This window comes from Pinus tabuliformis, chromosome 6 (genome assembly GCF_031772625.1).
Source record: "Pinus tabuliformis cultivar Carrire ecotype Pingquan chromosome 6, CPIR1, whole genome shotgun sequence".
Lineage (NCBI taxonomy): Eukaryota > Viridiplantae > Streptophyta > Pinopsida > Pinales > Pinaceae > Pinus > Pinus tabuliformis.
The window spans coordinates 694,953,398-694,980,020 of NC_142292.1; positions in this window are offsets into that span (position 1 = coordinate 694,953,398).

The following is a 26,623-nucleotide window of genomic DNA, read 5'->3' on the forward strand; positions in this document are numbered from 1 at the left end:
GCTACTTCTTGGAAACAATTTTTCGTACCACATAGAATCAATGTATTTAGTGAAAATTATTCCTTTATCAAAGCCTTTAGTAAATTCAAATTCAATTTATTTGGAATCCTTCAGAGACTTTGCAAACACAAGAGTGTGAGCCATATACTTCATAGTAACTCTTCCATCAGTAAAGAGAAAAGAAATAAATTAACTTTTCCATCAGTAAAGAGAAAAGAAATAAATTATCTTTTCTTTTTCTATTCAATAGATAGCCAACGATGATATTGCCTAGGTATTTTAGCAACGAAATACCTATCGAGAATAAACCTTAGCAAAATAAATGGCCTATATTCAAAACCATAAATTTGTATATCTGTATTATTTTCTCTTTCCTCATATTCCCCTTTTCCATGTAGGAAAGTCTCTTATCCAATTACAATGTAATGCACTTGAGTCACAAACAATTCCTAAATTAAATAAAAATTTAAAGAAGCTTCGTTCTTCCACAATATAGGAGGCAATAACTCGATTTATTCCTCGTGAAACTTGAATATAGGATTATAGGGAAAATCCCCAGACACATGTTGTGACACGAGAAGTGTTATCAGATATGAAATCATAAATAAGTCATTGTTCTTAGGTGATATATGTAACTAAACAACTAATTCATTTGAAATGACATAAGCCCAATCAAACATACAATTATTTTTGTATGTCTCATAAAGCACATAGAAAATGCATTTTGAGACATGTGATGTACTTTCTAGCCCTACTACATGGGAAAAAAACTAACAGAAATCCCTAAATGATTTCCTAAAAATATAAATATCTACAAGAGAAAGATAGGAAGGAAAATCATAAGTTGCAGAAATCAATTCCCACACATTGTCAATTTTGCAGCCTTCTAGCTCCAAGAAGCTATCCACAATAGAAAATTCTAAATGATTGTTTGGTTTTTGTAACTTGAATAAAAAACAGAATGCATTGGGATTGGAAGAAACATTTATCACTCCTAGCTTAATTTCCCTCTTTCTTGAATCAAAATTATTTGCATAGAGATAAAAAAAATTCTCTGAAATCAGAGACCTCGGGAACACACTCAATATTCGCTAATCCAGTACTCCAAATCTTGTTGCATGTTTTCTCTTTCATTGATATATTCACAAATCACTCATAAGTTCTCGCCTAGCCAAAGCTATTATCGGTCTTAGCAAGTGAGTTAATCGTATCACTGTAAATAGCCTCTTTCCCTCACATGCTACCCATTTCTCATTTACAACAAAAAAGTACTCTGTCAATGAATAACATATTCAAATCACGTTTCACTTTCCAATTCATAGTTTTCTTCTCAAACACCCATTGTTATTATTACTCATGTGAAAATTGTTGCACACAACACTCTAAATAAATAACAATTAATGATAGCAAAGCCAACTTTTACGGAAAGTAGTAGATATTTTTTTTAAATACCAAAGCATCATGTGAATTTACTTTGCACTTAGCTCTTTTTTCAAGATCATTGATATAACTGTAATAAGAAATAGAAATTTATGATGTAAAATAATAGACATTGTCTATTGAATTGGTAAATTTGCCCACAAGGGAAAAAATCACCACAATATGGCCTTTTTTTGTTTGATTAATAATAAAGAAAAAACAATAAAAGTCTTTGAATCATTTTTTATAATAGTGGAAATGGGTTCAACATCATAAAAAACCTTATAAAAAAAAATTCCAGTACCACCAAAAAATTACTACAAACCATTTTTTCCTCTTTTTATTGTTTTGATTTTTTTTTCGCTCTTTTTCTTTCTTAATAGAATCACGAAAGTATGATTGTTGACACTCGATTGACACCTAGGATCATGAACATTGACAATTGTAGCCTCAAATTACAAAAGATCATCACCATATTTTATAAGCAACATGCTCGAATTTCCTTTGTTTTTCTAGTCAATTTTGAAGACCCATAAAGCTATCACTAATGACATAGTCTAACTATGCCACACATTTTCTTGTAAAAAAATGGAAATTCCTACAATATTTATTTTAAAAACCCTCTTATAACTTTCGAGTTTCAGTATTTTCAGTGCCCTTCAGATTCTTGGTCACACTGAACCCATTTCCATGATAAAAAAGGATTCATGCACTCCCAAGATTTTTCAAAAATTTTACCACATCTTGTAGTGAATTTTACCATCTTGGTGGAATTGTGGCCTCCATAGAGAACACCATTCATAATAGATAAAAATTTCCAATGGCATTTTTCCTATCGTAAGTGGATTCGTTAGCAAAGGAGTTGGGCTAAGTGTATCTTCTATCTCTTTTCTTTTTTCCTTCAACCTCATATTTTCTTCTTATCATCAACCAACATAATTGGCAAGCACTTCACTACTAGCCTAATGCAATTTCATCAGACTTGGTATTGCAAGAGAAGATAGATCAACATTCAATTCTACCTGATCAACAACTTTTCTATCAGGAAGTTGTATCCTTTTGGTCTTCAATCTCTTACTGCCCTTGTCAAAATTTCTATCGTACAATGTGACAAAATAGTCATAGAAAGTAGTGTCATCTTCAACAATTTCACCCATTATTCTCTAATTTTCTTGCAAAAACGTACTAACATAATTAGGGAGTACAACATTTTCAACTTCCATGTCTACTGCTTCTTGAATGCTCTCCATTTCAGGAGTACTTTTGGATATAAATGATTCAAGCATGTGCAATCTTGCTAGAGTTACTCTACGAGGAGGCTTTCTGTCATCCTCGCCGCCTGATAGCCTATCGAGAACCAATATTTCACTTCCAGTAGTTATTTTTCTTCTTTTTGAGGTACATGAATTCACACCAGTACAACGTGTGCAATATAAATATTTCCTTGTAGGGTTTGTGCCTCTTTTCTTAGATATTTCTCTTATCCTGATGATGTCTTTGTCAGTAATTTGTCCAACATCTACTAGCATTTTTTACATTTTGTTGATACATTGTCACTTTCCTCGTTTTGCTCTCTACTTCTTGGAAACAAGCTTTTGTACCTCATATACTCAAGGTGTTCTATGAAAATTCTTCCTCTATCAAATCCTTTAATAACTTCAACTTCACTTAGGTTCAAAGCATCCAAAGACTTTGCAAAAATGAGAGCGTGAGCCGTATTCTTCAAAGTCACTTTTCCGATTGTAAATGGAAAATAAATAAATCGTCTTTCTTTTACTGTTCAAATATAGATAGCCAATGATGATATTTCCTACATAATTTAGCAACAAAATATCTATCGAGAACAAAAATTTCCAAAAGAAATGTCCTATCTTCAAAACCATATGTTTGTATAACTGTATTTCTTTCTCTTTCCTCATATTACCCTTTTCCATGTAGGAAAGCCTGAACTTGTATAAATATTCAAGAAGACTCTTGTCAATTACCATGCAATAAACTTGACTCACGTTTACCTCCTAAATTAAAAAAAAAATAATAAAAATAAGCTTCATGCTTCTAGAATATAAGATACGAGAATTACATTGGTTGCTCTGGAAATTTGAATATAGGATTACAAGGAAAATCTTCAAACACATGTCATGACACGATACGTGTTATCATATATGACATCATAAAGAAGCTATTGTTCATGGGTGATCTATGTAGCTGAACAACTAATTCATTTGAAATGACATAATCCAATCAAACATATAATTATATTTGTATGTCTCATAATGCACAAAGAAAATTCATTTTGGGACATGTGATGTACTTTCTAGCCCTAATACATGGGGAAATAACTAACATAAATCCCTAAACTATTAAATTAACAAAGAAATATCTACAAGAGAAATATACAAAGGAACCCAGTAGTTACATAAATTAATTCTTGCACAATGTCAATTCCACACCCTTTTAGCTCCAGGAGACTATCTCCAATGGAAAATTCTAATTTCTTGTTCGGTTCTGGTAACTTGAATGACAATCTGAATGCATTGGGATTCATGGAAACATTTATCATTCCAAGCTTAATTTCCCTCTTTCTAGAATAAAAACTAGTTTCCCAAAGATAAACATTTTCTCTGAAATTAAAGACCTCTGAAATAGACCCAAAAATCACTAATTCGGTACCATAAATCTTGTTACATGTTCTATCTTCCATTTATAAATTCAAAAATCATTAATAAGTTCATGACGAGTCAAATATATCATTAATCTTAGTAAGTGAGTTAACCATATAACTACAAATAGCTTCTTTCCCTCGCTTGCTACCCATTTTTCATTTATATAAGAAAAAAATATTTTGTTAGTGAATTACATATTCAAATCCCAATTCATTTTACAATTCCCTGTTTTTTCACAAACACCATATGTTACTATTACTCATCTGAAAACAATTACACACGACACTCTGACTAAATAATAACTAAATATAGCAAAGCCAACTTTACAAACAATAATAGAAAAAAAAATTGAAATTCTAAAAGCATCATGTGCATTTACTTCATGATTTAGCTTAAAGATCATTGATATAAGTGTCGTAAGGAATAGAAATTTACGATATAAAATAATAGACATTGTCTATCGAACCTATAAATTTGTCCACACATCCAAAATCACAGCAATACAACTTTTTTTTTGTTTAATAAAAATTGGATAGTACAAGTATTTGAATCATTTTTTTTAATAGTGAAAATGGATTCAACATCCTCAAAAACCCCATCGGAAAGTTTGCCAATAGCACCAAAAAATCACTAAAAACCAATTTGTTCTTTGCTTTTTTCTCTTTTTTTGTTTCTTAATAGAATTATGATAGAATGACTGTTGACACCTGATTGATCCCCAAAATCATTAAAATTTAAAATTGTAACCTTAAATTACAAAAATGAACTACCATATTTTAAAGGGAACATCCCTGAATTTCCTTATTTTTCCAATCAATTTCGAAGTCCTGTAAAGCTATCAATAATTCTGTAATAAATTGATGCCACAAATTTTCCCAGAAAACAATGGAAACTCCTATAGATTTATTTTTTTATTTCTTTCTTACAACTGTCAACGTTCAGGATTTTCAGTGCCCCAAATATTTTTGATGGTGTTGAATCCATTTCCATTATAATAAATTATTCAAACACTTTGAGGATTGCATTTTTTCATTTTTTTCATCTCATCTCATAGATAATTTTTCCATTTTGGTGGAATTGTAGCCTCCATACAAAACACCATCAATAACAGCTATAAATAGTAAGGTTTGCAACAACATTCACAAAAAAATATTATGCCAACATGTGTTCAACTACTTCGTATGAAAGATCAACTTGAAATATGTTCCCACTTCTTTGTAAAACCAAAATAATTTTGATTTACAAATAAATTGACACATCTATTTCTTCTAATATTTGACACATAGTTATGATGGAGTGTGAACCTTGTTCTGTACATACACATTTAATTTTAAACTCTTTGAATTTTGCAGATGTGAAAATAATTTAATTACTGAAAGTTGACAGCTGTAACTTTGAGCTACTTTCGGTCCAATTGAGAGGCTTGTACAACAATATATAATAGCCACAAATAGTAGGTTTACCTTCTATGATGAATTGAATTGATAACCTCTCCCCACTACTTTGTAAAAAGGAACCAAATTTGATTTACAAATAACTTGACACACTCATTTCTTGTAGTATTGAAGAGAAAATGTTGTAGATTATTGTAGAGCAAACCAAAGTTTGTAGAGTATTGTAGAGCAAACCAATGTTTGCAGAGTATTGTAGAGAAAAGGTAGATGAACCAAAAGCTTGCAATATTGTAAAACAAACCAAATTTAGTTGCAATCCACTGATTTAATAGCATATTTATATGTTTCATAGCAAACACAAATTTACCATACAAAACAATTTCAATCTAAGTGCAATCATGATAATAAGATATGAAACTGCCAAATGCAAACACGAAACCGACAAAGGTGAATTGATTTAGAAACTTGGAATATTGTCCAACTTTTGTATCTCTGCACTACTTTTGTCATCCAAGGTCATCTTCACATATAACAATAATGTAAGGGAATAGAAGCTAGGACAATACTCAAAACTCTTAAACGTAATTTGCAAGGATCAAGAAATACACACCCCACTGTTTTTTCCATCACTGTAAATAATGCTTTCTCCCTCAGTATACTAGCCATTTCAAGTGTTTGAAGTCTCATTTCCCTAGAAATCACCACCTGTCACTAATTTTATGTCTAAACCAAGCTACAAATATAAAAATTCCATCCACAATTTTCATTGTCCTGATGTCTTTCCTCTGATTAATAGAAAATAGGGCTAGACATAAATATAAGTCAGCTCAACATTCAATTCACCAACTACACACGTTCTCATGCATTCAAAAAACCACATAAGCGCCAAAACATCAAATATATAAAGATGGTTTTCATCTTATTTCAACATAACATAGACACATATATGTGGAACCATAGAGAAAATCCATTTATACGCAAAAGGCTATCATTCACAACCATTTGCTATAACTTCATCCACACAACCACTTCCAGACTCAACAATTCCCTTTCATTAGTACTTGACATTTGAAACTAATATTAATAAATGTGGGTCGTAATTATAATAGGAAAGAAGAATTTGTTCTGAAATAAACATTGGGGAAGGCATTTGTTCTCTATACTTGCCACCTCCAAACAACATAGTCCATTGTGTGCAAAAATCTCTCAAGTTTTAATTCTATGCACTTCTGCACTCTCCAAAATATATTAATAATAAAATATGCACTTCTCTTGTGCACAATCTACTAATATCAAAACACATTAAATTAAAAGATTTCCCTACACTTCCATTATTTCTCACAAATTCCACACATGCATTTGTTCTCTGCATAACCTTCACACATGCACAACCACCTTCGCACAAATTCATCTACACAACTACTTCTACAATCAATAATGCCCTTAGTCATTGACATTCGAAATTTATATTAAATCCCCATATGGCACTATTTTGCATCTAAAACACGCTCAAAATATAAATATGCCAACCATATTTTTCATCATCTCGATGCCTATCCTCTAATTAATAGAAACCAGAGTTGCATGTAAATACAAGTCATCTAAACGTTCAAGTCACTAGCTACATATTTGTTCATGCTTTCAGAAAACCACATAAGTAGTAAAATTTCAAATAGAGAAACATGATTTTTCATATACTTTCGACATAACATCAATGCATATGTGCAAAACCACAGGGAAAATCCATTTATGCACAAAAATATCTCACACACAACCACCTTCACATAGCTTCATCTACAGAACCACTTTTGGACTCAACAACACCTTTCCATCATCATTAAAATTTGAAACTGATATTAATACACGTGGTTCCCATATATCATGGGAAGAAAGCATTCGTTCTGACTTAAACGTTGGGCAAAGCATTTCTTCTCCACACACACTACCTCTAAACAACATTGTCCATTGTGTGAAAAAATCTCTCAAGGTTTCATTGTATGCACTTTTGCATTCCACAAAATCTATTAGTAATAAAATAAACATTTCTCTTTTGCACAATATATTAATATCAAAATGCATTACAATTAAAATATCCCCTTTCACTTCCCTCATTTGGCACAAATTTTTCACACAAACAACCACCTCCGTACAACTACTTTCACACACAGTAATTCCCTTAATCATTGACATTGAAAACTAATATTAGTTAATGATCATATGTTATGAAATACATCCGTAAATAATAATTAGAAAAAGGGATATTTATATCTATCATTCTAATCAACTTTACACAAATGTTTCACATAACATCTGCATGTGCACAACCACCTTTATACAACTACCTCTGCACTAAATAATGCCCTTCGATCAATCATTGGCATTCAAAACTCTCCACATAATACATCCAAACAATTAGATTTGTACAACTACTTGCATAGTTGCAAAAAAAGATCCTAAATAATAGTTATAAACGTGACCTGTATATTAATTATTTTAATAAATCTTGCACAAAACCTTCCGCACATTTTCTTTACCACTAAACACTTTTTCTTCACACAGGTTGAAAAAAGAATTATTTAGCATCCTCGTCTATGAAAAATAGCCCTAGTTCTCTCTCACATACTCTTTAATAATTTCAATTGTAGACTTGTTCATCCCTATACAAAGGCCTACAATTGCAAAAATTCTTGAATCATTGTCGAGAACACTTGCATAACAGTGGCCCACAACCGCATGTAACATAGATTGAAGACACAATTTATTTAATATTTCATAATAAGAGTAGATTTAGTATTCCAACAATTACGATATTTGTTAAAAAAAATTACTATCTCCCTCTGCTCCCTCGTAAGTGTCAGATCACTGCCGTCTATGCAAAAGACCCCATTTCTCTCGTACATACGCTATCCTCCACACAATAAAAGTTTTTCACAATGAAATTGTTCTAACTACGACATTGTTCATTAGTATCACAATAATCACTATGGAAAGGAGCCCAGTTTTCCCACACATACTCTATCATCTGCACAAGGAAACATAATAATATTAATTTGACATTTGTCCAAACACACCACCCAACCCCGCCCCCCCCATGCAAACAAACTACAATTGCACCAATTCTCATATCATTGAACAAAGCACTAATATAACAGTATACTGCAACCACATCAATCCTCTCATCATTGAGCAGAGTGCTAATATAACATTGACAATGTCAGAGAACTCACCAACACAATGGTCACTCATAAAATTACTTTTATTTTAATTTTAAAATGAATTGCTAGGCTTTCGAAAAAAATCAAAATAAAATTCACTCCACCAGGGGAATTATGTCCCATTAGAGCTTCCTCATCCAAACGAAAAATAGAAATAACATTTACTGAAAATTTGAAAAATATTTTTCAATTTATGCAAAAAATAGATATATTAAACATTTTCCTAGAACTTTGGTTAAAATTTCAAAAAACGCAACCAAATAATGCACAGTCAATGCAACTTGATCATGCAGTGAATGTTATTGTCCTTGATGAGGCAGGGACTAATAAAGGAATGCTATTTTCAAATAATATGACAACATCATTTTTTGTTGTGTCACCCATAGAAATTTAAACTGAGGTGAGTTAATAGTAAACCTATTCACCATCAATCCAAAACCCCCTTAAATTTAAATTCATTTGTCTAAAAAATACAAACCTAAAATGACAATATCCTTATAAAAAAATTAATTAAATTTTAAAATCATGCTTAGATGGCTTGCCTATAACGTAATGTAAAGTTAGAACTACACAACTCAACATAGCTTCTTGACTCGAAAACCCATCCCATTCCTTGAAATCTTCTTGACTCGAAAACCCATCGGTGAACACACTCTTACACCTCATCAAAACAAATATTTAGGCTATTAATTAAATTTAAATATTTGAAAACATGTCACAACCTTAATACCATTCAATATATCGACTTACATTTTAATTAATTTTAGAACTTTCAACACGTGATATGCATCGCTACTAATAATTAAACCATTTTTTTTGGAATGAAACATTTTAAGATCAAAACGTTAATCAAAGTAGGTTACGTTTATTTCTTTTTGGTGTTCCCCTATATTAAAAATCAATTAACAAATGTTACATATTATAGCATCACTTTAGCCCTATTAAATGATTTCCAATGATTTTCTTTAAAAGGTCTATTATTTGAGTGTCTTTTCTAAATAATTTTTGTAAAATAAAATAATTTTTCTTAAGACTCGGCATTAAGTGACACAAACCATAACGTAAATAATTGGAATTTGTTAAACTAAAATTCAAAAACACCAAATGAATTCTCTATATTTGAAATTTTTTGAATGTGTAATAATGAATGAGCTAAATTTTTTTATGAAATAGAAATCATTATGAAATAACACTAAATTGGCCATTGTCGCATCCCACCATTTAGTGCATTTTATATATATATATAAAAGAAAAGAACGAGATATAATTGTGGATTTTATTCTGCACAAATTAAATTATGTAACCCATACAAGAAATCATGGAACTTTTTTTCAGAATCATTCCAATCTTCTTGATATTGGCAATGGGAAATGGAATTTCTCTTGTGATAAAGGAATCAATAGAAGAAGAATTAGTAAATAAATATCTATAAAATATTTCTTAAGGCGTGGAAACATAAAAGCGGGTAACAAATATCACCGCTTAGTAAGATAATGAAAACATGTTTGTATTTTTTAATTTTTTTATTGTAATAATATTACATTATTAACTCTATTTTTTTTTTTTTTTTGGGAAATACAAAGAATAAAGTGTCTATGCTTGCAATTTAAAATGGTATCATTTGTAATAGATATGGTAGTGGTGACACAATTGAAGCTAATCTTATTGAATAATATAACACTCATACACTTAAAAATTAATGGATAAATAGGTTGGTCCATGACATATTTATTTTATTAATGAGAATGCACTCCTCGATGATATCTATGAAGGTATTAGTGATCTATATCTTATTGATAAGGAATAAACACCTAAACAAAAATCCAATAACAGGTCTTTGTTTGTTAGCTTGATATTAATATATTTGAAGATACTAATTGGTATTTAAGACACATGTGAAATACAAATTCTAATGGAATGTAAGTATATGTAAAACAAAAAATATAATGAAGGCAAGATAATTTTTTATATTTAAATATAAGATTTTGTCTATTTCTTTTTAATTGTAATACATAATATTTAATATCAACTATTTCGTATATTAAATTATATTTTCTTATAAATTGTGATATTAGCTTACTATTATCATGTCCTTTATGTTATGTAGATTGAGAATTTTGTGCAATTGTGAAAGATTTATGAATGGAATATGACACAATCTATGTATGTCTTAATCATCATACTATATATTATAGAAAATATGTAATAAACCAAAATTTGTGGAATTATTATATAATATATTGATTATCTAACCAATAAGGTGTTGAACAAGGTTCTTCACTGTATCTTTATAGTTCCACATTTCAAAATATCAGTTAGCACAATTTTTAGATTATCTTGGATGAAAAAAAAAGCGAAGATGGTGTGAGTGAATGCCCAACAAAGATTCAACTTTTAGGGGCATCCAAGAAAGATAACCCATTTTTATAGAAAAACCTTGTAATGTTGGACTTTCAATAGGAATTAATAATGTCAACCTATTTGGGGAGTTAAAAATATTTGGTTTGTTTAGTTAGTTTTTGTTATAAACAATAACCTTCTTCCTCGAATCTGAATAAAAAAGAAAACCCGTATTGTTTTCATTAATTATTTTATGTATTTATTATTAGTAATATTCGTAAAATACAAATACATTTTTTATTTTCTTTATTTTATATGAACAATGAATAAATATTTTATATTTTCAAATGACTAGGTAGGTATCAAGCTAGAGATATGGATGTATATCATAAGACTTTATTCGTTAAAGTTTTAAATTTATTGGCTGACTTCTATGTAGATGTCTCCAAACCAACAAGTCAAAGTGAATTCCAACTCCATTGAATACTTATATGGGAAATTCATTCCGCTAAAGGTTACTAATTTTTTTTAGCATTTGAAGTATAATATAACTCTATATATTATATTTTGTCATATATTTTTTTTTAAGAATATATTGGTATTCTGTTATAATTATTTGATATGATGCAACTCTTCGAGCAAATGGTAAATATGTAAGTCTAGTATTTGGTCCCAAAACAAATCCTAAATGTCTGAGAAGTTTAGGAAAGAAAGTGATTATGAATATAGGCATTTTTTCACTAAGAACCATGGGAATTAAACTACAAAAATAAATCTCTTTAACGTATAGGAAAAGAATGGAATAAAATCACAAGGAATTATGTCTCAATATTGGAAAAAGTATTTAAGAATAATGGTAAAAAACTAGTTTTAGCTACATCCTTATTTATTGTTTTTTCTACTTTTAATTTATATTTATTATTTTTTCTAGTTCTACTTTTGATATATCCTTTCCTATTTCATCTAATATAAAAATAAATTTCGATTTACGTTTCCCAAATATCATGCGTGGGCTTCCACAAGGTATGAAATAATAATGCTTTCCATTATGAAATATCTCTTTTGCATATCGGAAGAAAAGCGAGAGAGTGATTATGAAAAAATTTATACGAGAGGAATAACAAAGATAAAATTGATAATGTTATTAGTGGCAAAGGAAACATTCAAAATGTTGACTCATTATTATAGCGATAGAAAACTAACCAATCATTTTTGTTTAGTAAAAGAATGAGAGAGTGATATCGTAAAAGATTCGATATGAAAGATTAAATTTCCAACTAGATTTGCTTCAAACCGAAGTAATATATTAAGAAAGAAAGGGCGTTTTGGGGAAAAACTCAAAATTGACATACATTAATTTGTTATTTATATATATTTGTTTCTAATTCAAATAAAAATAAAATGCTTGCCATAGGATATTCTACCTCTATCTTTACCAAATAGATTTGACAATAACACCAATATATGATCTCAACAGCTAAAAAACAAATAAAAGGTTATAATTTAAATTACAGTTGTATCACTGGTTGACGTTTGATATAATGATGAATATTATATAATGGACTAATATACCATATAGCATTTGCCATTAAGTCCTCTAGATGTGAAGCTTGCTGGCCTAGATACTTTTCTAGTTTACACATTAGAGAGGGAATTTGTCTTTTCCATGATATTAATAGATATGGGTAGAATGATGTAATAAGAATGCGTAGAATAATGTAAAGGATATGAAAGTCTCTTATGAAGTGGAGTAGAAAATTTAATTATAGTTTACACATTAGAGAGGGAATTTGTCTTTTCCATACATGATATTAATAGATATGGGTAGAAAGCTGTAATAAGAATGCGTAGAATGGTGTAAAGGATCTTACAGTCTATTATTATTATTTTTCTTGCTAAGGCAAGAGCGGATCCTTCTATTTAATTAAAAAGAAAAGAGAAATAGTGTACAAAAGGCAACTGCGGCGGTAAGGCCCAGAATTATGATAGGCCTACCCCAAATCAAGGTCTCAAGATGACAAAGTGAACCAAAGGATGTGGGCCCACCAAATCAAACAAACAGTCCAAAACTGACCATTGGATCTTGAGCTGTAGATCCAGCGAATGAGAAACATATCGGGTGGCCAATAAGCACACCATTTAACAAACAAGTCGGACCCGAGGAATCTAATAGACTATAATCTAAAAACCTATCAGGTCCATTTTTGACTTATCCTTCGATCACTTTAACCTCCTGAAATCCACCATTTGCACGCGATACCAATCAGGACAGGTGAACAGCACGAAACATAACCATTGCTTTTGACCCACCAACATGCACGCAAAATCTTGGCCATGGATTAGCCGCATGAGATCCAACGGTTGAGGATCATATCACGTGGACTAAAAGCACTGATAGTTAGCGCGTTATGAAGGCGGTAATTCCTCCCTACCCATAGCCGCATGTCGCATGGTGAGTGGAATCGCCCCCAAATGTGAAAACCCGCTTCCAGCTAGATGAGCATGCGATATACTGGAAACCACCCCGGGGCCAGTAAAGCAATTCACCGGAAAAACTTCTGTGGTTTTGCAGTTACCGCGAAAATCTAGGCTCCGACACATGGGCCAAAGGGAGATAAAGATCCTTCCTTCCAGCTGACTCCTTGAAACATCTCGTTTGCTACTCCCTGAGTTAATGAGGCTGACATAGACTTGCATCCTAAGAAGGATCTCACTTATGTTATAACACTACGAAATGAAACCAGATCAGCTAGACCCCATTTCTGCGGCTCTTTATCAACAAATACTAGCTCTTGTTTTTTCTTGTTACTGTTATTGGGCACTGATGGCCCTGGATGAGCATCCCTCCTTCAACCTGTCATCTATTATTTCCTCCCACCAGTAGCATAAATCGTTATTGTTGTTTCATACTCCCTCATTGCCAGGCCAGTCTATAACTTTATTGGCTTCCCTATGAACATGCACCAACCTGAGGGTTCTCAGCATTCTTAGGTGTTCTTGAATTCTTTGGTAGACTTGCAAAAGCCACCAGTGTTCTGAGACTTTCTCAGAAGCACCTCCAGCATTTATCCTCTTCACTGAGTTAATGACTAATTCTGAATCTGCCTCAATGATGACATTTTGAATATTGTACTTGAGCAGTGTTTCTAGGCATAGTTCCATCACCATGAGCTCATCCATATTGTTGGTTGCTTTTCCTAGATAACTATGGAAGATGACTTGTATGTTTCCTTTCTCATCCCTCAAGACCCCTCCATAACCAGCTTCTCCCGGATTCCCTTTTGAAGCTCCATCTATGTTAAATTTTAAAAATCCATGAGAAGGCAGTTGCCAAGAAGGCTTATCTGCTTAGGTTTTATTGATAATATACATAGAACCCTGAGGGGGATTAACCTTGAGTTCTAACTTCTCCAATATTCTGGCCCCTCTTTGTCCAATAGGTTTACCTGTAGCTACACCTCTTAGGATATGAACAGTTTCTTTGAGTTGTTTAAGGATTAATTTGCAGATGTTGCTTACCGAACTCACTTTCTCCTTAACAATCATGTTGTTGCACTCCTTCTAGACATTCCAGATTAAGAATCTTGGGGTCAGAATCCAGGCGGAGTTTATGATCTCGTTATCCAAGAAATTTTTCTCCAATCCTTCAAAGTGGTGATGATGTCTTTAACATCTCTGACTGTCTGCTCAAAGGCTTCTCCAACCCAATTCCAAAGTGTTGTAGTGAAAGCGCATCTATTCAAGAGATGATTTATAGTTTCTTTATGTTGTCTACATAAGTGACATCTTGAGGGGCCAAGAAAGCCTCTTTTTTTAAGATTATCCCATGTCAGAATCTTGCCCTCGTGAACCAGCCACTTGAACAGTTTGACATTCATCCAAATGAGGATTTTCCCAGATTTCTTTCTACATCTTATATGTGTTTGAATGGTTAAACCCTGCATCTATCCTTTTGGCTTCCTTGAGGTTGAGGAGACCTGCCCTGTTCTTTCCCCATCTTAGTTGATCATTCAAGTTTGAGTTTAAGATTTGTATCTTATCTAAAAGCCCTTTGAGGGCTATTGCTTGAGTATGCAGCATGCCCATTTCTCTATAATCTGGAAGTTTTCGTGCTCTCCATTTCTCATTGTTCCTTGATTGGTCCTAGTAATCACTTACCCATTTTAATCCTTTGTTGATGGTCTCAGTATGAATTTCTACTAATTATTCACTTCGAAGATTGTCCTCCTGCTACCAATTATCCTCCCAGAACCAAGCCAGGTTTCCATTTCTGATCTCCCATAAACTGTGGTTTTGGACTAGGGCTCTATTCTCCCATGCCCTATTCTAAATTGCAGAACCTTTTACTTGTCTTGTCATTCTGATTAGATTCTTCTCCTACCATTCACTAGCATATTTTTGCTTCCAAAGTTTTTCCCAGGGGGCTTGTATTTCTTTTAGCCATCTCAACCAAATTTTGGCTCCAAGAACTCTATTAAGAATTCCTAGGTCATGAAGACCCAAGCCACCATGGGACTTAGGTTTGCACACTCTGTCCCATGCCACTAGGGCCCATTTCTTCTTTTCTTCACCTTTCCCCTAGAGAAAGTCTCTCTGTATGTTTCTTATATTGGTAACTACATCGATTGGTGCTGGAATGGCAGATAGCATATAGATAGGGATAATTTGGAGGATAGTCTTAGTGAGAATTAGCCTCCCTGCAAGATTTAGTGCTCTGTTTGTCCATTTGTTAATATTGTCTTTAAGCTTATTAAGAATAGGCTCCCATATATCTTTGTGCAGTGATTTGTCAGTCAGGGTAACTCCCAGGTACTTCGTTGGCAGTGACTCCCTTTGAAATCCAAAAATTCTGGAAAGATTTGTTTGTATTGAAATATCCGTGTTAAAAAAGAAAATCTTTGATTTAGTAGGACTTACCTCTAAGTCTTCCTCCCTAGAAAACTCACTCAAAATCTGTTTGAATGCTTTAGCTTCCTTGATAGTGGGTGTGCCCTGAAGCATGGTATCATCTACAAATTGCTAATGTGTCACCGTGTCCCCACCTTGAGTGAGTCTCAGACCCTGAATTCTCCTTTCCTCCTTAGGATCTCTAATAGCTCTTCCTAACCCTTCCATCATTAGAATGAAAAGGAAAGGAGAAAGAGGATCTCCTTTCCTGAGACCTCTAGAAGGCTTGAAGGTCCTTGAAGGAGAGGCATTGAGAAGAATCGAACAGCTGGCGGTGGTAACTAGTGCCATAATCCATTTAATCCAATTGTAATCAAGGCCATAGGCTTTTAATATATCTCTTATGTACGACCAGCTGAACTTACTGTAGGCCTTTTCTATGTCCAACTGCATAATCATTCCTGCCTGTTTGTTGGTAATGAGTGAATGCACCATTTCATGTGCTTGAATTATATTATCTAAAATTTGTCTTCCTTCCACATAGCTCGTTTGCACCTCTGACACTAGGGTTGGGAGGAGAAGTTTTAGACGGTTGGAAATGACTTTGGATATAATTTTGTATATCACATTACGTAATGCTACATGTCTAAATATGTCAGGTGAGGTGGCCTTTTCCTGTTTGGGGATTAAGGCTATGAAAGATTCATTGAGTGCCTTTAAGACAGTCTTGAATCTTTGAGAGTCTTCCACTACCTCTAGGATGTCCTGTTTCACTATCCTCCAACAAAGTTTGAAAAAATCGACATTAAAGCCATCTAGGCCTCGTGCTTTCCCATTTTGCATCTCTTTCAGAGCTTCCTCTATTTCTTCCTCTATTATTGGTCTATTAAGGTTGAAATTATCTTTTCTAGTAACCAATTTGGGGATGTACTGAGTAAATATTTTTGTTCCCTGGTATCTGTCTTCTGAGGTTTCCTCAGCAATTTTTTGAAAATTTTGGAGTAGAACCTTCTCCATCTCTCCATGATTATTTTTCTCTGTTCCATGCTGGTCTGTAAGTTTCATAATTCTATTGTTGTTTCTGTGAGAAATGGCGGATTTGTGAAAGAATTTGGTGTTTCTCTCCCCTTCTTTAATCCATTGTACTCTAGATTTTTGTCTCTAGAATATTTCATCTTGAAGACATCTGTTGTCCCACTCCTGCTGGAGTGACACTGCGATTTTTTTCATTTCTTCTGTGTAGCCTTCAATGATAAGAATTTGGTGTATTTCCTTTAGTTTCTTTTCCACATCTTCCTTAGCTGTGAAGATGTTACCAATTTTTTTTTTATTCCACTCTTTGAGTCTGCCTTTAATGTGTTTGAGCCAATAGGGTAGAAGGAACATCTTTGTGCCTTGAAGGTGAAGCTCTTCCTTCTACCTTTTTTCAATGTTCATGAGGAAATCTGAATGTGTGAGCCAAGCATTCTCAAACCTAAAAGGGGGTATTCCTTGGTTTGCCAAGGAGGGAAGCTTCCAATTGGATAGGCCAGTGATTTGAACCCCCAAAAGGTAGAGGTAGAATGAGTGCAGTAATGTTGCCTCCCCTGAGAAGAAGTTCCTCTGACACAATAAATCTATCCAATTTTAAGGCTACTTGGGTAGCTCCCCCTCTTTTGTTATTCCAAGTGAAGATTCCATTGCTTGTTTCCATATCAACCAATTTCATATTGGTGATGAAGTTTTGGAAGGCAATTGAGTCTCTACCAAGATTTCTAGTTCCTCCTTTTTTCTCCATGAGTGATTTTGTTATGTTAAAATCACCACCAAGAATCCATGGTAGAGCCGGGTATCTCTTTTTCATATCCTCCAGAGTTGTGAGGAGTCGAAGTTTTCCCTCCATTAGCTGCAGACCATAGACATTAGTGATCATGTAACATTGTCTGTCACCCACTGGTTGGAAAATCAGTGAAAGGTGATGTCTGGATGCCTCCGCATCAATCACACCAAATTTCTATGGATCCCATAGAGTGAGAATTCCACCAGTAGATTTATTTGCCTTAAATTCAAGGTATTCATATCTATTTAACCATTTTCTATGTTTTCTCGGATCCTTTCCACAGAGCATTTTGTTTCCTTTATGAATACTATGTCAGGTTTTTCCTCTTTCATCCTTTTACCTATATTCCTCTATTTTCTTCTGCTCCCTAGTTGTCTAATGTTCTAGGTTTTGATTTTCATTGAGGTGGGGTTTTAAAGGAGTAACTGGAAAGGTCCTTCATCCTTCCTGAGTCAATCATGAGTTTGCCACACTCTAGTAGTAGTTCTTTCTGTCTTTTCCTTCCCTCCTCTTTCTTGGATTCTTTGTTAGTTTTCGTGTTATTAATCCTATTGAGGAAGTCCCTTTGTTTTCCTAGTTTTCATGCCCTCTTTTGACTCTTGCAGCCGTTTGGTGTGACTTGTTAAGGAATATCTATTGGACCTTGTCCACATCCTCCTGAGGGATGGAGTTTATTCCCAGGTTTCCTCCCTGTTCTAGAAACTTTTCCAACTCTAAGTTCCCTCTTTCTATGATCTCCTGTAAGTCTTGATCCTCTGTGCCACTTTCACTTTGAGACATTTCTTGGTCTTTTTCTATTTCCATGGTACTCAGAGGATCCGTTGTGTGTTTGTTATGTTCCTAAGTGAACTCCATACTGGTCTCTTTTCCTTTCCCCGTTGCTGTCTTATTCTCTGTACTCTCTTGCTCCCATCCATCTGCCTCTTTTTCTCTTAAGATCTCAAAACTGTTATAACTTTTTGTTTTATCATACCCAATAGGGTTATTTTGTGTCTTCCTTCCCCCTCATTTGCCTCTTCCTTCTACTTTGGTGAAACCTGTCTGGTCTTTCCCTTTGCTAGTATTTAGGTTTTCCTCCCTCCTATTAAAAGGACAGTCTGTCGATAGGTGCCGATGCTCATGACACTTGTGACATTTAAACAGGATATGTTCATAGTCAACTATTTGAACCCATTCCTCATCATAGACTTCTAGAATTACCTCATCTGGAAGGGCTCCTGATAGGTCCATCTCCACACATATATGGGCATAGGATGTATATTTTCCCCATAGAGTTACCTCTATGATTTTTAGGAAATGAACTAATTTATTTCCTATAGCTTTTAAAGACTCTGGCATCCAATAATATAAAGGTAAGGAGTATAGTCTAATCTATACCGGTACTGAACTGAAGGCTTCTCATTCTGGCATGAAGTTCATCATCCATGGTCACATATAGAGACTAGTAGCTACAGAGAAGTATGGCCCTCCTTCAAAAATCCTATCTCTGTCTTCCATGTTCATAAATACCACAGTGAAAAAACCGTTGGATCCAAGATGTATATTTAACTCCCCCTTTGGTTTCCATTTGTATTTTATCCACATATACAACGCTTTCTCTAATGGCCAGATTCCCATAAATTTGCATATGATGGCATAGTTTATCATGTACTCCCTGTGCACTTGCAGGGCTAGATCATTCAGAATAACCCAAGACTTAGTTATGGTCTTGGGTTTATAGGGCCCCATATTGACTCTGTTCTCTGATCCCTGACCTCTGTCTCCCTCTTTTTCTGCCTCACAGTCTTCTTCGTGGGCCCCTTGATCTGCATGGGTTTTGCTACCTTACGTCTTCTGATTTTCAATGTTTTTTGTCTTGACCTCCAGGGGTTGTGGAGGTTTGTTCTCTTTTCCCTCATCTTCCTCTATTTGCTACCATATCACTGTAGGAGGGAGTGGAGCTCCCTCCTCCCTGTGTCTCCATGGGTGCTTGCTTCCCTCCATCCCTCGCTTAGTGAAACCCTAGAACCAGAGCTCCTCCATCCATCCTCTCTTCTTATACATACCCCATAAACATATTGTTGAAATTTGGTACCGGAGGACAGGTGGTTCCCTTAGGCTTTGATCTTTGGCCTAGGGAAAAGTGTCCAAAAGAATTTAATTTTTCTCTTAAAGTGACTTTATAATTTTATAAAGTTAAATCTAATTTAAAAGTGACTTTAAGTGATAAAGTTACTAAGTCTAATTTTAAAGTAAATGAAAAATTAGAAAGAAAAAGTGACTTTGGAAATAAATGACTAAGTGGGTCTTTATTAAAGTGGGGTGAATTAAAAAATAGAAAGTGAGATTTAAATGAGCATTTAATCTCAACCATTGATCTAAATCTATTTCAGCCATTGGATTTAGAGATCAACCAAAAGTCACTTGGATCACCCAAAAGTCACTTGGAGTTATATTAAAGGAGGAAAAAGAGGAAAATGTCATTCATTCTTTCATGAGCAGATTGGGAGAAGGAGAGCAAGAGAGATTTCTGAGCAGGGAGGAGAAGGAGACAGCAGCTTGGCACACATTCCAAGGCAACAGTTGAGCAGATTTGTACAGTTGATTCAGCACATAGTGAAAGGCAGATTTTTGCACAAAAATCGAGGAGCAGTTTGCTGATTTTTCTACACACAAAACGGAGGCCGTACAACATTTATTGCTGTCCTGTTTGCTGTAATTTCCAGATTGCTGTGAGGCACGGGAAAGGAGATAAGTTGTAAATTTGCTTGCTGATTTTTTGCTGAATAATTCTCACTGTAAAAAGGCAATTTTCAGAAATAAAGAAGAGCTCTCAAACTGGTTTTCCCCAAGAGTTGTAGGGGGTTTTTCCAGGGTCAAGTTGACCAAAAATATCAGTGTTTTAATGTGTTTTAATGGCTGTTTTTTATTGCTGATTTTTAATTCTGCAATTTCCAGCGTTCTGAAAAATTTCCAGAATTTGTATTTTCAGCAATATTTATTTTTTTCAGTCTGTTAAATGTATGGTTATGGCAATGGACATTTAACTACATGGGAGAAATAAGGAGAAACTGAAAACCGGGGTGGGAAAACAGAAATTTTTACATGGTATCAGAGCTTGAGTGCTGAAGGGCAGTTTGGGACAGCAAAAGGAAAAATTACAGTTGCTGATTTTTCACTCAGAAAATTCCAGCAAGCTGATTTTTTCATAAACAACAGTTTTATCTTTACTACAGCAGTGCTATTTTTCAGTTTTAGGATAGCAGGATGTCATTGGGATTGAGGGTGGAGGATAGGCTGAATGGGCATATAAATTACAGCGTTTGGAAGGAGAGAATGCAGAGTATCTTTGAGGAGGCAGAAGTCTGGGATATCATGGTGCATACCGCACAGAACCCTGTTGTTGTGCCCACTGATGTTACTCAGTTGGCTGAGTATAAAAAGAAGAACAATAAGGGTAAGAGGCTGATTCTAGACGGAATCAAAGACCATTTCATTCCTCATGTGAGAGGAAAGAGCAATGCCCATGAGATGTGGACAGCATTGTCCAATCTCTACCAGAGTACCAATGAGAACCGGAAGATGGTCTTGAAGGAGAAGCTGAAGAACATTAAGATGTGGAATGATAGTGCAGCTGGATATCTCACAAAGATTACCAATGTGAGAGATGAGTTGGCAGCGATTGGAGAGGCCATTCCATCCACTGAGTTGGTGCGTATTGCAGTGAATGGCCTCCCCCGTTCATGGTTGAACTTTGCTGATGGGGTTTGTGCATGTGAGACCCTTCCCACATGGGAGAGGTTTTCGGATGATTGTATTCAGACAAAGATCAGGAAAGGACAGCTTGGGGCAGCCAAGCCAGTTGAGCAGGATGATGACGTAACACTGGTGGCAGGAGGAAAGAAAGGCAAAGGGAAGAAGCAGGCTTCCACAAGTAGTGGTGGGGGCAAAGGCAAAGGTAAAGGTAAACAGGGGAACACACAGAAGGACTATTCTAAGGTGAAGTGTTGGAATTATCAAAAGATGGGACACTATGCAGTTGTGTGTCCGGAGAAGAAGAAGAAGAAGGGGAAGAACCATGATGTGGCAGCTTCAGCAAAGATTGAGGACTTTGCAGGTCGTTTTGACAGGGAGTTTGCGTTCACTACGTGTGAGTCCTCTAGTGCAGGATCACCTGCCACACAGGTTCAGAGAGAGGATGCTTTTCCCTCGATTAACGGAGCATCTTCAGGTATCTGGTATGTGGACAGTGGGGCTTCACGTCATATGACAGGAGTCCGTGAGTACTTCTCAGAGCTTTCAGAGAGTGGCACTGATATTGAGGTAGTACTCGGTGATGACAGAGTTGTTAGAGCAGTCGGGGTGGGGACAGTGACATTTCAGAGGGAGTCCAAACCTCCCTTGAAGGTGTCAGAGGTTCTTTATGTGCCAGGGATGAGGAAGAACCTCATATCCGTCTCAGCTTTGGAGGACAGAGGATATGAGGTACTGTTCAGGGGAGGACAGGTGTTGATGTATCCCAGGGGCACTCCAACTGATTCAGCTAGAGTGATAGGTGTACGCCATGCAAAGGTGTACAAGTTTGCATTCCAACCCCTTTTGGCATTGAGCAGTAGTACCGACAGCAGAGCTAGCAGTTCTGAGCTGTGTGAGATTTGGCACCGCAAGATGGGACATATGTATCATGGAGCCTTGAGGACATTGCGGGAGATCACTACAGGTGTGCCAGATTTCAGTACTGATCACTTTGATACTTGCAGAGGTTGTGCGATGGGCAAGTTTGCCAAATCCCCTTTTCCCAGCAGTGACAACAGAGCGACAGGGATACTTGATTTGATTAATTCCGATGTGAACAGTCAGATGTCTCATGTTTCCTTGAGTGGATATGAGTACTATGTTTTATTCATTGATGATCACTCCAGGAGGACCTGGATTTATTTTTTGAAGACCAAGACTGAGGTCTTCAAGCGGTTTCAGGAGTTCAGAGCTCTTGTGGAGACTCAGACAGGTCGAAAGATCAAGTCCTTGAGGTCGGACAATGGAGGAGAGTACACCCTTGGAGAGTTTGTTGACTATTGTGCGGAGGCAGGCATTAGGAGGGAGTTCACTGTTCCTTACAACCCCCAACAGAACGGGGTTGCAGAGAGGAAGAACAGATCCATCATAGGGGCTGCCAAAGCCATGTTACATGATCAGGGGTTGCCATTGTTCTTGTGGGCAGAGGCCTGCAACACAGCTGTTTACTTGCAGAACAGGAGTCCGCATCGTGCCTTGGGGCACATGACTCCGGAGGAGGCTTTCTCTGGGAAGAAGCCTGATATTGGTCATCTTCATATCTTTGGATGCATTACATACACCTATATACCCAAGGAGAAGAGGACCAAACTAGAGCCCATCGCAGAGAAGGGTATCTTTGTGGGCTACAGTGAGACCTCAAAGGCCTTTCGGATTTACATTAATGCACAGAGGAGAGTTGTTGTCAGACGGGATGTGAAGTTCGAGGAGGACAGGGCCTTTAGGAGGTCACGGGAGTTAGAGTATCTGGATCAGCCAGACCCTCAGCAGCAGTTGAGTCAGTCGCAGGGATCCAGTGGGCAGGGATCAGAAGGATCAGGAGGTACGTCTATGAGGATGTCAGGTCCATCAGTGAGCAGTGGCTCATCGAGCCAGAGGGGTGGTGCTCCGGGCAGCATGCAGAGCAGTTCACGGAGCAGTTCACTAGGGAGTCCACTGATGGACAGTTCACACGGTACCTCAGCTTCTACAGGTTTAGGTGCAGGCAAGAGGACAGCAGACAGACAATCAGGAGTTCAGGCTACTGATGGTGATGAGGAGGAGGAGTTTCATTCTCCTATGGGAGAAGCATGCTCAGGGAAGAGGAAGCCCAAGTGGCTTCAGGACACCTTGAGAGATGCCACATCTGTTGCTGAGCCGAAGAGGCCGGTCAGAGAGAGTAGACCACCTGAGAGGTTTTGTAGCTATATGGCGATGGTTACCAGCATCCTTGACTCTGAGCCTTCTAGTTATGAGGAGGCAGCTAGCCAGCAGGTCTGGAGAGAGGCCATGCAAGAGGAGTATTCTTCTATCATGAAGAATGATGTTTGGGAGGTGGTGCCGAGGCCTGAGGGCAAATCCGTGGTTACTTCCAGATGGCTTTACAAGGTAAAGCATGCTGCAGATGGCAGCATTGAGAAATTCAAAGTGAGGTTTGTGGCTAGAGGGTTCTCCAAGGTAGAGGGAGTTGATTATGAGGAGACCTTCGCTCCCGTGGCTCGATATACTTTGATCCGCTCCATTATATCGATAGCAGCAGAGATGGGTTGGAAGATCCACCAGATGGATGTGAAGACCACATTTCTCAATGGCTTCATACAGGAGGAGGTGTACATTGAGCAGCCACAGGGCTTTGAGGTGCATGGGAAGGAGTCCCATGTGTGCAGATTGAAGAAGGCCCTTTATGGCCTGAAGCAAGCTCCCAGAGCTTGGTACTCCAGGATAGATGCATACTTACAGGGGATGGGTTTCACAAAGAGTGAGGCAGATCCGAACCTTTACTTTATTGTGATTAGTGAGGATCCTCTCATTCTGGTGCTGTATGTGGATGACTTGATCATTACAGGTGCAGAGAGACTCATAGAGCACTGCAAGAGAGATCTTGCGGCCGAGTTTGAGATGAAGGACATCGGCTTGATGCATTACTTTTTGGGTTTGGAGGTGTGGCAGGAGGAGGGGAATTTCTTCCTGGGGCAGGGGAAGTATATTGTGGACATCCTTAGCAGATTCCACATGGAGGATTGTAGACCCATGTCGACACTGATGATCACCAACTGGAAGAAGCTTCATGCTTCGGATTCCGAGTTGGTAGATCCCACATTGTACAGGCAGTTGATTGGTTCCTTGATGTATTTGGTCAACACTAGACCAGATATCTGTTTTGCAGTCAACACGATGAGTCAGTTTATGTGTGAGCCTAGGAAGGTTCACTGGGTGGCTGCAAAACACATTTTGCGATACTTGCAGGGGACAGTGGATTATGGTCTGGACTACAGGCAGGGAGATGGAGGGAGATTGGCAGGGTACACTGATTCTGATTGGGCAGGTTGTGCTTCTGATAGGAAGAGCACTTCAGGGTGTTGTTTTTGGTTGGGTTCAGTAGTAGTGTCATGGTTCAGCCGGAAGCAGCAGTCAGTAGCACTGAGTTCAGCGGAAGCAGAGTATATGGCAGCCAGTCTAGCTAGTTGTGAGGCCATCTGGCTTTGCAAGATGTTGTTTGGCTTACTTGGTCAGCCGTTGAGACCTTCAATGATTTACTGTGATTATCAGAGTTGCATTAAACTCACAGAGAATCCAGTATTTCATGATAGGTCAAAGCATATCGGGATCAGATATCATTTCTTCAGAGACTATGTTCAGAAGGGAGCTGTGAAGCTTGAGTATATTTCCACTGATGAGCAGGTTGCAGATATTCTTACCAAAGCCTTACCACGGGGCAAGCATGTCTACTTCAGGGACAAGATGGGTGTGGTGAGGAACACCTTCCTCGGTAAGAGGGAGTGTTGAAATTTGGTACCGGAGGACAGGTGGTTCCCTTAGGCTTTGATCTTTGGCCTAGGGAAAAGTGTCCAAAAGAATTTAATTTTTCTCCTAAAGTGACTTTATAATTTTATAAAGTTAAATTTAATTTAAAAGTGACTTTAAGTGATAAAGTTACTAAGTCTAATTTTAAAGTAAATGAAAAATTAGAAAGGAAAAGTGACTTTGGAAATAAATGACTAAGTGGGTCTTTATTAAAGTGGGGTGAATTAAAAAATAGAAAGTGAGATTTAAATGAGCATTTAATCTCGACCATTAATCTAAATCTATTTCAGCCATTGGATTTAGAGATCACCCAAAAGTCACTTGGATCACCCAAAAGTCACTTGGAGTTATATTAAAGGAGGAAAAGGAGGAAAATGTCATTCATTCTTTCATGAGCAGATTGGGAGAAGGAGAGCAAGAGAGCAAGAGAGATTTCTGAGCAGGGAGGAGAAGGAGACAGCAGCTTGGCACACATTCCAAGGCAGCAGTTGAGCAGATTTGTACAACTGATTCATCACATAGTGAAAGGTAGATTTTTGCACAAAAATCGAGGAGCAGTTTGCTGATTTTTCTGCACACAAAACGGAGGTCGTACAACATTTATTGTTATCCTGTTTGCTGTAATTTCTAGATTGCTGTGAGGCACGGGAAAGGAGATAAGTTGTAAATTTGCTTGCTGATTTTTTGCTGAATAATTCTCACTGTAAAAAGGCAATTTTCAGAAATAAAGAAGAGCTCTCAAACTGGGTTTCCCCAAGAGTTGTAGGGGGTTTTTCCAGGGTCAAGTTGACCAAAAATATGAGTGTTTTAATGTGTTTTAATCGTTGTTTTTGATTGCTGATTTTTAATTCTGCAATTTCCAGCATTCTGAAAATTTTCCAGAATTTGTGTTTTCAGCAATATTTATTTTTTTCAGTCTGTTAAATGTATGGTTATGGGAATGGGCATTTAACTACATGGGAGAAATAAGGAGAAACTGAAAACCGAGGTGGGAAAACAGAAATTTCTACATTACAGTTTATTATGAAGTGGAATAGAAAATTTAATTAAATGATATTATTTAGATAATGATACCAAAATTTTGAAACATAGGGAAACTCATATAGTATACAATGCAAGATATATTAAGGTATGTATTTATTATTAGTCTTTAATTGACATTATTATGTTATTTTCTAATTTTTTAAAATTACACACACACACGCACACACACACACACACACACACATATATATATATATATCAATATTCGGTCAAAACTGTAAGTGAAACATCATATAGCTATGTTGTGTAGTGGATCTATATGTTATAATGGATGAAAATAATGAA